The sequence below is a fragment of the Rhinopithecus bieti genome, unplaced genomic scaffold (genome assembly GCF_001698545.2).
Source record: "Rhinopithecus bieti isolate Rb0 unplaced genomic scaffold, ASM169854v2 scaffold_32740, whole genome shotgun sequence".
NCBI classification, from domain to species: Eukaryota; Metazoa; Chordata; class Mammalia; order Primates; family Cercopithecidae; genus Rhinopithecus; species Rhinopithecus bieti.
This window is the reverse complement of record NW_016814617.1, coordinates 720458-731603: the sequence shown is the minus strand read 5'-3', so window position 1 is coordinate 731603 and position 11146 is coordinate 720458. Positions and strand designations below refer to the sequence as shown.

Sequence of the window (11146 nt, the reverse complement as noted above, 5' to 3'; positions counted from 1 at the left end):
AACACTGTTTGAACCCTAATTGTTGCTATCAATCTCAGTAAGCGCAGGTCTCTCAGTGACCTATGACTCTGGGGATTGGGGTGCGCGTATCCTTAAACCCGCGCGAACGCCACCGGCTCAGCGTGGAAAACTATTTCTAATCCCTAGTTTGCGTCTCTGAGCTTTAACTCCCCCACACTCTCAAGCGCCCGGTTTCTCCCCGTCTCTCGCCTGCGAGCAAAGTTCCTATGGCATCCACTTACCAGGTAACCGGGATTTCCACAACAAAGCCCGGTGTGCGGGTCCCTTCCGCCGGCCAGCCAGCGCGAGTGACAGCGGGCGGCCAGCACTGACGAGGAGTAACTTGGGGCTCCAGCCCTTCAGCGCGCTCCGCGGGCTCTGCCTCCTTCGGAAATGAAAACCCCCATCCAAGCCGGGAGACGGAGCGCGGAAACCCGGCCCAAGTGCCGTGTGTGCGCGCGCGTCTGCGAGGGCAGCGGCGGCAGGGGGAGGAGGAGGCAGAGGCGGGGCGGCTGGACCCTCTGCATCAGCTCATTCTCCCCTGCTACACACATACACACGCAAATAATGTTTCTAAAAAGTTGAGTTGCGACTTTGTGCCTCGCCTGTCCTGTTCATCCTTGTCCTGGGCCGGGGAGTGCTTCTGGGGGCCGACCCCGGGATGCTGGCTAATTGCTGCAGGCGGCTTCCGTCGCCGGTGCGACCCTGGACGGCCGCGGACGGCTTACAAGGGGTCCCGGGAGGGGCAGTGGCCGCGGCACTCGGCAGGGAGAGGGGAAGGGGGAAGAGGGAGGGAGGAAGGCGGCCCGGCGAGGAGTGTGGATGTGTGTGCGGCCGCGAGGGCCGGCCTGCAGCCAGCTGCTTCCTGAGTGTGAGCGCCGGAGGGGGAGGGAGAAGAGTGGGGGCGGGCTCGCTGGTCACTAGGCTGGCCAATTCAAAAGCTGAGCTTGTGTCTCCCTCTTGACGCGTACACACACACACACACACACTCACACTCACACTCCCAGTACTCCAGAAGTCCAGAAGTGGAGGAATTCCAGAATTCCAGAACAAGGTAACAGCAGGGAGACACTTCGCCTTCTTCCTGGCCTTATTTGTTAAACTGACTTTTATTTTAACATGAAAAGGTGTTAGTGTTTAGACAGGATTTGATGTCAGGTCATAAAAAAATAAATGAACAAACAACAACAAAAAAAAATCCGGTAGTAACACAGAGAGAATAACACAGTGAAAAATGGCAAAAGGGTTGCTTTGAAATTTGGAATCGGATGCACATAACAACTTCGAAACTGGATAGGTGAAGCACTAAGGAAGCGTTTGGCATCTTTTCCAAGTATAGGCAGGGAAGAGAGGAAGGTGATGGAAGTGTTGGAAGGGTATAAAATTCCTAACACAGGCAGTTAGGAATGGAGGTATATTCCCTGCATATGTTACATCTATAAAGTGGCACTTTATGAATTCAACATCTTCAGCCTCATACCCCACCTAAGCTCTGACCTACCATCCCTTCTGCTTGTGTTGATCAGAGCCCTCAAAAGGTTGTTACAAGAAAGTCTGCTTTTAGTAGTTCATCACATGTATTGCCGCAGATGCAAGGACTTCCATCTTGGGAATCTAGGTATGTAATGCACACAATATCCTCCACGTAGGCCTTTCTGCAGTTGAGAGTATTATTCACCCTCATGAATTAAATGAGTGAGGATGCCACCAGACACTTTTAGAATTTCACAAGTCCTTATATTCTATTCTAATGTTCCTACTCCAATATAAATTAGCAATCAGGTAGTAGATGCTTTGATCAAGATAGAAGTCCTCAAGGACACAAATGACTTACCCCAGAAAGCCAAAACTAAAAGACTGTTGGCAGTTTTCATTTATCTAATTTCAGTAGGAATATTACTAGGTTTGGTCTGTATCCATGATATTAACATAACCAAAAGAAGCCTGGTTTCCACAGTACTTTTTCTTTTCTTTTCCTTCTCCTCCGGACACAAACTCATCAGAATATTAATCACCAGAATATTTGTCAGCAGAAGTAGGGGAAGAAAAATAATAAGAGTTTAGGATATGTCATTCTGTCAATTTTCCAGTTTCTCTCTGTTCATCTCTTTTAAATACAAGTATCCAGGCCCAAGATTGGCAATAGATGGGCTCAACCACACATAAGAAAAGAAAATACTCATAAAATGAAGCATGCAGCAACATCACAAAAACAAAGAAACCAAGTGGTGGAAATTGCCATGACTATTCCATTGTGGCTAGTTATTGCAACATGCCTGACATTCACATAAAAACTCTTCTTCATTAACTCCAGCCTTCAGGAACAGAGCAAGATGGGAACACTAACCCTTCGATGCATCATGGGAACTTCTGTTCATCAGATTCTTGTGCTGTACAACAACTGCTCCCCAGGAACAAGACAAACCTGGGTGGAGGCTGCAAAAAACCTTTCCAACGTCCCTTAAATATCATTTCAAATACAATGGTTTTGATGCATAGACTGGTATCCTAGGGGCTTGCAGAGCTTCTAAAACTTCCCAAATGATGGGAACAGCTTAGCTGGAAAAGAAAAAATATATAGTGCTACACCCAACTTTAATCAACGGCTCATGGAAAAAAACACTGGGAAAGTTATGAGTCATCAACCTGGAGATCCCCAAAATCTCTTCATTTATAAGAGCCCAAGAGTGGGAATGTCATTTTATTTAGGTGTGATTTTCATGAACATCTAACATTCCTAAAATATTTACCACTAAAGAGGTATAGTGCTTTGGTTGAATTTTTTTTCTTTTTTTTTTTTTTTTTCTGGCCAAGAATGTAGATCTGCAATGTTCTTATATTCCATGGATTATAGTAAAAATGCAGTTGTTGTTGTACCAATACAACCCTGGAGTGACTCAGAATGAGATCTGTACCTCTTCTGGGCTGAATTGGTCAACAGGGGTGAGGGAGGGTGGTAATGAGAGACAGTGAGAAAGGAAATCATGTAGTTCGGAAATGATACTCTCCCCTACCCATGAGCTCTCCATCGTGCTCAGGAATCATACTCTGGCAGCCCTTCAGCCAGATAGGTGGGAAGTGCAGCCCAGTCTGTATCTTCCCTCTCTAGAGACCTGTGTTGTATGTGCCTCAACCGCTGACTCAGAGCAGCTGACTCAGCAGACAGGCCCCTGCTGCCAGCTCCAGTCCAGTTCTCATTCATTTGATAAATATTCAGTGAGTACATACTCTGTCCAAGTATTGGGACTAAAGGAATTAACACGTGTATGCATTCTACATGTGAGGATATTACGGAAAACTTTTTGCCCAGTGTCTCAGTTATAGCAAACCCTCAAGAAATGGGGACTCTTTCCATATATTACCTTGTCTAATCCTCAAAACAATTGTATGAGGTGGATATGAATAATCTCCTATTTAGAAGCCAAGAAGTTGAAGCTCAGAGCCAGATATGCCAGTTTAGAAGCCCCAAGTTCAATCAACATTACTGTACTACAAAATAATTGTGCATGCTCTTTGAATGTGTATAAAACATATTGCAGGTGTATAAAGTGCAAAGCATCTTCTGATCAATGTTGGATGAGCATAGTGAAGTTTGTAGGGAATGTGGAGGAGGCACGAATAATTTCCTGCAATGTGACATGGAGTAGCTTGGCTGTTTGAGCTGGACTTCAAAGAATGAGTAGAGAACTGATAAGCAGAGGAGATCATTTCAAGTAGAAGAATCAGCATCAGAAGGGGCACAGAAGGCATAAGTCCTGCATAGCAAGCAGCTCACTCAAAGCTAGAATACAAAATAGAAACATCTACAGTCTCACAGCAATGAAACACTCCCGAAGGAACGTCCTAACAGCAAAACTTCAGAACTGTTATTTGAGTCACTTTGAGTGCTCTGACAGTAAACTACTTACAAACTTGCAAAGAACTATGATCAGATTCCTACTCCCATAAAGTGTCCATGAAAAGAAACGAGTTTGAACCCCAAAATGCAGAGAAATTGAGCGAATAGCACCAGTGATAGTATGCCTAGCTATTAAAACACAGACACACACACACACACACACACACACACACACACACAAGCTGGCAAGAGTCCAGTTACGTAGAAATGCAGCGGAAAAAGTTAGTGTTTGCCAACTTTAAGAGGGGGAACTAAATGTGTAAAATGGAAAGTTTCCATTTTCCTTTCCTGTGTGAGTAGTACAAATAGTGGAATGCAGCAAATTTCACATTATGTTATCAGTGTGTGATATACTAAGAAAACTTAAGCTGATTTTTCTACTAATTTGTCACAAGTATGTTCAGCCCAGACTCTTTGGCTCACATACACATCAGTGATATAATTTTTATTTAAAAATTGTTATTTACACCTATCACATTCACAACATCATACCTCTTTTCCTTTCTAAAGTCAAAGCTGTAAATATTTTACTCCATACAATATCTCTCAATCTTGTCTAATTGGTGAAATGTTTCTTCCTTTTTTATACAAACCAAGCTAAGATGTATCTAAAATTCAGAGAAAGATTGATGAGGTATTCCTTGGCATATTACTTAGGTATATCTACAAAGAGTTTACCATAACAAACATAAATTCATAGATATATACAATATTCCACAGGCAGCCAGTTATTCTTTCACAAATTAACATCTATGCTGGCCAACTATATGTGATGTTGTAAAATTAATTACCTAATCCCAATGCTATCTTATCTATAACTGCCTTCTATAAGTGCCTCTTAATGACCATAACTTACTTTTCTTCATATGCCTTTCATGGCCTCGAAATAGTACTGGGCACTAGTAAGTAACTAATGCTAATCTAATAAATGGATTAATTAATGAGAGAATGAAAGAATGGTTTCTTTACCTTCAGAGATGATAAATAACACAACTAATTATTACATATGTGTATAATTTCAGTGTTCCAAAAGAGGCTAACAGATGCTCTTTGAATGTGTGCAAAGCACATTGCAAGTATACAAAGTACAAGGCATCTTGTTATCAATGTCAGATGAGCATAATTAGTGTGTAGGGAGTGTGAAAGAGGCAGGAATGATTTCTTACATTGTGATATGAAGTAGCTTTCTGTACCCCTAGGCTTTTTATTATAAACTGAAGATTTAAATATTACCTCCTATTTCTTGAAGAAAATTCAATTTCTTTGAAGAAAATTCAAAGACTTTATGCAATGCTTAGAGTAAGGAGGACAGCCGGTCTGTGCCCTGCTCCAGTGACCCTTTCCTGTCTGACACCCACTACTAAACCAGGTCATTTGCATCATACCCTGAATTCTAGCCTCAAAATAAAAATATATACTTAAATAATGGGGAGAAAAGGGAAGAAAAGAAATGGAAAATAGGGAATTAGGGTGCAGAGAAGAAGGTGAATTATTTAAAAACTAGTGGAAATGAAGAAGGCAGCACAGCACTGGTACATCAGGATAACTGAGAGCAACTAGTTAGTTTGGGGCAGAATTAAGCTCTGGAACAAAAGCAATTCAGTGGCTTTTCAGACTCCTCCCCAACTCACCTCGAGTCTTAAATATACCTGCAAAGGGGGTCGAAGAAACTCAGAGATTTTCCACAAATCCTAACTTCTCACAATGTTAAAAGCATGCAGGAGATTTTCACATGTATACACATTTCTTTTCTTGTTTAACTCTATACAGCAGGGAAGAGTATAATTTTATTGTCCATGGAACAAATGACCAGTTGCCCCCAAAGCAGACCTGCCCCGGGTAAGAGTGTTGACTTCCTTCAGGCTGTGGGCACTGCTCTAAGTTCATGATCTACATATTTTTCACTTCATCCTCACAACATCCGAATCAGGTAAGATCTAGCACAGCTTCCATTTTACAGATGAGAAAACAGAGGCAGAGAGAGGTGGAATATCTCCCCACTGTCACCCAACTCATGTGGGACTAGCCAAACTTCTACCTATTAGCCATTGCTCTATTACCTTTTCAGGGCGGGAAACCCTACTTCCACCAGACAATTATTTGTTTATTCACTCAGGCAAGTGGTATGTTGGAAGAAGAGTGGACTTTGGAATCAGAAATCCTGGAATCCCAACTTCACCACTAATCGAGAGACCTTGAGCTGGTTCCCAAACCACGGGGAACTTCAATTCCACTACATGAGTTATTGCAAAGGTTGAATGGGAATTGTGACACTAGCCAGCACACATGTAAAACCAGGGGCATCCCCTATTGATAAGGAGCCCAGCCCAAGATCTTCAAGGGAAATTGATCCCAGCCCCAGCTCCACTGATGGGCTTGGTGATTCAGAGAGGAATCTCACTCCCTTGGTCAAAGTGAATGGCTCATAAATCTGGGCCTAAGTCAATCCGTGCAAGACATTCTCCTGGCTATAGGGATTGGTTAAAAAATGGGCATGTAACCCAGTTTGGGCTAAATGAGATGTGAGCGGGAAAGTTATCTGATAGCTTCTGAAGAAGGTAACTTCTCTTTCTAGAGAGCCGCTGGAGAGGTAACCTTTTCTCCTCTATGTGTTGTGGAAAGAAAAAAAAAAAGTGAAACTGATTTCCTCTCAGCCTACACAGAAGGCTCACACTTGGTGAAGGGAAGGGTGGAGAAGATTACAGAGAATAGCCCTGATGGAACCACACCTAATTTCTACCTGACCTCTTAACTTTTTCATTTGTATGAGTTACTAAATCCCTTTTAATTTCTAAACAAATAATTATAGCAACTTATAGAAGTACCTAAGGTATTAAGGCACCATCATGAATACAAAGATAAGCAAGACAAACTTCAAGAGGCTCACCACCTAATAAATATTATACTTAGCTTTTATGACATCATTGTAGTCTTTTTTTTGTTGTTGTTTTTTGTTTTTGTTTCTAAATAGGGTCTTGCTTTGTCACCCAAGCTGTAATGCAGTAGTGTGATCATAGCTCACTACAACCTCGACCTCCTGGGCTCAAGTGATCCTCTTGCCTCAGCCTCCTAAGGAGCTGGGACTACAGGTGCATGCCCTCATTTCGTTTATTTTTGTAGAGGCAGGGGGGTCTCGCTATGTTGCCCAGGTTGTGGGTTTTTCAAGTAAAGTTATGGCTCATACTCTCTTCAGGACCCTCCTACCATTTGGTCAGTTTGATATTATGCAAGAGAAATTCCATTTCCCCAGTAGTTACACAATGCCCCCTTTCAGACCAGCTAGTCAACCCTGTGAGGGTCAGATAGAGTAGTTTATCCATTTGGTTGTCAGACAACTGTCTCGAACAGCCAGGCCATTTCTACATGTTCTCAGTTACCGGTTAACAAATATTGCCCCAGAATTAAGCACCTAATAGGAAATACATTCATTTCCAAATTCCCACCAAAATAGGATTTTTCTCATTCCTAGATAAAATGGAGACACCCAAATTTTCCTGGAATGGCATTCAGAAATAGAGAAGGAATCATAGAGACGTGTCTACCCAGCCATCTCTGAGTCTCATGCCTTTTTGCTGTTGCTGCTGTTATTACTCCTACCTTGGAAAGTTTCAGTTCATCCTTGAACATCCTCCCCACCCCCATGCTTTTCTGTCTTCTGTTTCATAACTAAATGCCATTTGAAACTCTAGCTATAGATACCCCTGCTGATATAAGCAACAGGGGCAGAGAGTCCTTAGATTCTAGACTGAATTTAGGCCCCAGCAGTTAGACAATGGGAACTTGATAATAACGATGTTATCTCAGCAGATTGCATAAGTCAGAAATGTTCTCCCTGTCACTGCTTTCTTTTTCCTTCCAGCAAGAAGTGGACATTAAGGAGAAAGTGAAGGTGGCAAGTTATGAGTGATCAGTTTAAGACACAGTTTAGTTATGGCAATGATAACAACTCAGATTTATTAGGGGCTTATTATGTGCCAGGCTGAGCAAAGTACTTAAGACTCTTGATCTCATTTAATTCTCACAGTATAGGGGCTAATGAGTGGTAGAGGTGAGAGTAGGACCCAGCCTCACTTGGCTCAAGGGCACACACTCTTAGCTGTAATACTCTACTGCCTCCATAAAGTATGCTTATTATAATACATGTTGATGAGATATGTGAAAAACATAATTTATGTAAAAATTAAGAACAAGATATATTGTATAAATTATATATGTAATGACCTGCTTATATGACACTACTGTGATACTGAACTTCTTAGAGTTCCTCAAAGCCTGCTTTGCAAACTTTCCAGAGCCTCCGAGACTGCTGTTTTATCTACACAGAATGACCTTTACTATCCACCTCCTCTTACTCTGAAGCTTTCTCTGATAGGGAGAATAATGTCCCCCGCTGTGCCCCAACAACAACAACAAAAAATCCACATCCTAACTCCTGGAACCTATGAATATGTTAGATTACATGGCAAAAGGGACTTAAGGCTGCAGACGGAATTAAGCTTGCTAATTAGTTGCCCTTAAAGTAGGGAGACTATCCTGGACTATGCAAGTGAGCCCTGGATTAGGGATGTGGTAGTCAGGGAAGCAGAACCATAGAGAGACTATGTTACTGGGTTTGAAGGTGTAGGAAGGAGCTATTAACCAAGGAATGTGGGCAGCTCTAGAAACTGGAAAAGGCAATGGAATAATTCCTTCCTAGAGCCTCCAGAAAGGCATGCAGCCCTGCCACACCTTGATCTTAACCCAAGGAAACTTGTGTTAGACCTCTATATTACAAAACTGTAAGATACAATTGCGGGTTGTTTAGGATGCTATTTAGGGTAATTTGTGACAGCAGCAATGCACTTTCTCAACTTTCCTCTCTCCCTTCTCCCTCAGACCCAAACACTGCTGGCTCTCAGCTCCCATAGAACACTGTCCTTATAGTATTTAATGCTATTGATACTATCTGGGGCCTGGCCATGTATATCCCATCCTTCCCTTAGCTTCTTCAGGAGCGTTGTGGCTTGGTATCACGACCCACCTGAGAGCCTTAACCCTGCCACCACCCACTTTCTGCTGCAAGCACAGGCACTGTCAAGTGAAAGGACCCACAACCCATGAACTGGAAGGAACAGGAAAGGCAGGAGAAAGAGGATATAAGCGGAGAGCAGCAGGGGGATGCAGGAAGGAGGAGGATAAAGGGATTACCAGAGGAGAGGAGGTGAGAAAACACAGAGAGGGAAGGAATGAAGGGGGAAGACGTGGTCAAAGAAGAGGAGAAAGAAGGAAGGGCGCTGGAGGAGGACACAGAAGTTAGGGTGGCAACGAAGAGGAGAAGGGAGAATAAACAGAAGGAACCTTGTTCTGCCCCCACCCATCTCCCACCTGAACACCCTCTCCTCCCTCCTCCCTGAAATCTCCCCCAGCCGTGAGTATCCAGTCCTAGTGCCTCTTCCTTGCAGTGGCTGTCAGTGCTGGGTACTCTTTAGAATACCCGGAGAAACTTGCCAGGCTCCCCCCCTCCCCCAGAGATTCTGACTTAATCAGCCTACATAGGATCTAGGCATCAGGACTTTTTATAAGCTTCCTAGGAGACAAATGGGCAGCCAGGGTGAAGAACCATTGTCATAAAGCCCTTTTTGATCTCTTTGTCTCACCTGGGATGGCTCCTACAGTCAAACTCAGAGCCCTCATCTAGGTCTCACACTTGGCAGCTGGAGAGACTGAATTGATACAATTTTAGAACCCAGACCCCAGAGCCAAACTGCTGGGATTTAGTCCTGACTCCACATTCAATAGCTGAGCAACTTTAGGGCAGTCACTTAAGCTCTTTGTGCCTGTCTCTCTATCTGCAAAAGGAGAATGAATATAGTCAGGTATTTGCCTTACAGCATTGTTTTGGAGACTGAGTTAATATTTGTTAAGTGCTTAGAACAGTGGTTGCCACACATAATGTATGATAAAAGCATTTTTTTAGATAAAGCAAAATCAGCCTGCATCATCTCCGAATTGTTACTCTATCTTGTCAAGCTGTTTAACCTTTTGTGTACATGCCCGTGCCCGGTTTACAACTGCCCTCTTCTGTCATTCCCACCACATCAAAGCCATTGCTGTCTGCATCATAGGCACTCATAGTCTGTTAAGTGAACAAAGAAGAAGCAAGAAATAATTCCAAAATATATATAACCTGTTCATTAAAATTAAGACTTGGCTGTGAGTTAATACTTTTTAAAAAAAAAAAAAGTCATTTAAACAATTTCCACTTATGAACAAAGGTCTTAGGCAGTGGTTAGGGCGGGGGGAGCACAGTATAAGTAACAGGAGATGTGTGGCATAAGGAAGAGTCCTGAGTGGTTCTCAAATTGGACAATTCTGATATCTAACTGAGGTTACAGAAAGTCATAAAGTAGGCTGAAAAAAGAAGAGAGGTGGAAGTTCTGAAAAAATACCTAGGTCAGAGGAATAAAAGGCCACAAAAGGCAAACTTACTACTTTATCATTGTGCCTAAGGCAGGCCCAGTCTACATTTCTATTTTGATGACTGATTTGCATACACACTCATATACATTTTAACTCTGAAAGTAGAAGTTCCATATGTGTTTTATTTACTCTCATTTATTTTTTATCTTTACCAGTTGGCCTATTTTTTTTTTCTTCACATGACATCAGGAGATCATCATTGCAACAAGCAACTCAGCTTAGAAGCGCTGGGATAACTCCGAAAGAGATATTTGAGACAAGATGTAGAACTTTGTATTAGAGTACAATAAAATTTATAATGCACAAATTTGGTGGCCAAAAGATTTCTCTCAAAGGTATGAAAAGATGTCTGTGCTATATTTTCAAAGAAACCAAATAAGACATGGTCCCTGAATCACTGAACGCAAACAGCATTTGGCTTTGATCTGAGTTGTTGAAAACTATGACCAATTTATCCTGAGGATGCCAAACCATCAGAGAATGTTTTTAAGTCTGGATTTCCATATCAGGATTCTGCTACACACTTTTTCTCTTCATTTCACATTACATAGGGCCAACCCAAAATAGTACTTCCAACAATGGGTGTAGTTGGTATGATAATTTCACATCTAGTTATGGGCAAGGGGTAGATGGGCCTTTTTCTTACTGACATGCTCATGTGGCCCAAGAAATATATATAAAAATATAATTGAACAGTAAATTGAATTATTTGGTATAATCCCCCTTCTATACTGTATTGATAGACTTCTTAGGCAGACTCAGCCAGTTTCCGAGTGAATGGGGAATAAG

General features: G+C 42.3%; 1 long non-coding RNA gene across 1 annotated transcript; it reads left to right on the top strand.

The window, feature by feature from the left end:
• Positions 1–211: 211 nt before the first annotated feature.
• LOC108514941 (uncharacterized) lies at positions 212–8106 on the top strand. Its single transcript, XR_001881380.1, has 2 exons — positions 212–245; positions 5967–8106. It is a non-coding gene; the product is annotated as an uncharacterized LOC108514941 (long non-coding RNA).
• Positions 8107–11146: the final 3040 nt, after the last annotated feature.